The sequence below is a fragment of the Aristolochia californica genome, unplaced genomic scaffold, assembly GCF_029961685.1.
Source record: "Aristolochia californica isolate CCGP_79_NKW_82.1479 unplaced genomic scaffold, dmAriCali1.0.hap1 SCAF_193, whole genome shotgun sequence".
Taxonomy (NCBI): Eukaryota; Viridiplantae; Streptophyta; class Magnoliopsida; order Piperales; family Aristolochiaceae; genus Aristolochia; species Aristolochia californica.
In genome coordinates, this window is record NW_027181874.1 from 9,891 (window position 1) to 11,801 (window position 1,911).

At 34.2% G+C, this 1,911-nt stretch overlaps 2 non-coding genes across 2 annotated transcripts; both read right to left on the reverse strand.

Moving 5' to 3' along the window:
- Positions 1-1,027: 1,027 nt before the first annotated feature.
- TRNAW-CCA (transfer RNA tryptophan (anticodon CCA)) lies at positions 1,028-1,101 on the reverse strand. Its single transcript has one exon. It is a non-coding gene; the product is annotated as a tRNA-Trp (tRNA).
- A 169-nt stretch (positions 1,102-1,270) lies between these two features.
- Positions 1,271-1,344, reverse strand: TRNAP-UGG (transfer RNA proline (anticodon UGG)). Its single transcript has one exon. It is a non-coding gene; the product is annotated as a tRNA-Pro (tRNA).
- Positions 1,345-1,911: the final 567 nt, after the last annotated feature.

Here is a 1,911-nt window from a genome sequence, read left to right on the forward strand (position 1 = left end):
AGAATTATTTATGAAAGAGATTCTCATATTCCCACAATTCAATTAGGTACAAAATCTAGAAACTCCCCGTTCATGGTTTTAGAAAAAGAAAAGAAATGATCAAAATGGAATTTTTTTTTTTCAAATTCAATTCTTTTTTTTCATAGTGACTCAAAAAGAATTTTTTTTTTTAATAAAGTGACACGGGACTGTTCTAATTGCTATTTTGACTTTATACTTGTTTATACTTGACTCATCAGTTGCTCGCGGAATCCGTTGATTCGAAATCACGGGATTGGTAGATGTCACAGAGGGTGAATTAATGAGGGTGAATTAATCTTTTTTTCTACCTCTGCTACTCCATCTTTGTTAGTGCCGTCTAGAATGCTTATGAATCAAGAACTTTCAATTGGAACCGATTCTGTCAATTGGTAGTTTTTTATCATCATATCTCACAAAAATAGAAACTTAGGTAAGTGCTTTATAAACATATGTAAAAAAAAAAAAAAGAACGTATCTCATTTAGCTCTTTCATGCCTACTATAACTAGTTATTTCGGTTTTCTACTGGCTGCTTTAACTATAACCTCAGCTCTATTGATTGGTTTGAGCAAGGTACGACTTATTTGAAATTAGTTGAATGAACAAAAAAAATGAATATTTCTGTGAAATTCCAGGTATTCTATAGTCCCTTTCGAAGCCGATTGACAATTCTTGTTTATTGAGATTCATGAGCGATTCGGATTAATATTTATTAATAGATATTACCTCTATTTTTCTCCCCTTTCAAACAACTTGAAATGATTGAAGTTTTTCTATTTGGAATCGTGTTAGGTCTAATTCCTATTACTTTGGCCGGATTATTCGTAACTGCGTATTTACAATACAGACGCGGCGATCAGTTGGACCTTTAATTGAGTAACATCTCTTTTTTTGTTTTTGATTGACCTCCTCCTAAATCTGCAGGAGGTCAAATGCAGGTTGCAGTTCAAGTTAATGAAGTTATTTTATTTTATTGTAATTCGACATTCCAATTACAGGAACAGAATCACGCTCTGTAGGATTTGAACCTACGACATCGGGTTTTGGAGACCCGCGTTCTACCGAGCTGAACTAAGAGCGCTTTCTTATGGGAGGAGATACGACTGTAAAGAGAAGGACTCTTTTTTTTTTTACCCCCACCCCCAATATGCATGCATAAAGTATTATATAATGAAAATGAAGGATTATGCCCCCAAATTTTTGTCGATCCAAATTGATCCATCATTACTGCCCGTAAGAGAAGTAATCGGTAGGGATGACAGGATTTGAACCCGTGACATTTTGTACCCAAAACAAACGCGCTACCAAGCTGCGCTACATCCCTTTCCATTATTATACAGCGTCATTCGTCATTCGTCATTGTAGAGAATACCTGTCTTGTTTTCCACATCGTTATTTCCTATATCTATATACAAGAGAATTTATCTTGCCATTTCTTCTTTTTGGTCTCATATAATAAGAGAATTATATACAGATGAAACCTAACGTATAAGTAAATGAATATTTATTGGTAATGCTCAGGAAGAAAAGAAGGGGGTCATCTTTTTCGATTTTAGGAACAATTCATCTACCGGATCATTCTACATATCCATTTTTAGGGGTTCTACGTACAAATACAAGTGATCTTTAACTATATAACTATAGTTATAATAGAGTTATATATCATCTATCTGGTAATAATTGTATTACAATAAAGAAGGAGGATTTTCAATGCGAGATCTAAAGACATATCTCTCCGTGGCACCTGTGCTAAGTACTTTATGGTTCGGGTCTTTAGCGGGTCTATTGATAGAGATCAATCGTTTATTCCCCGATGCGTTGGTATTCCCCTTTTTTTAATTCTAGTTATTGACATGGGAAGGGATAAAGAAGAAAAAGATTAGAGATAGAA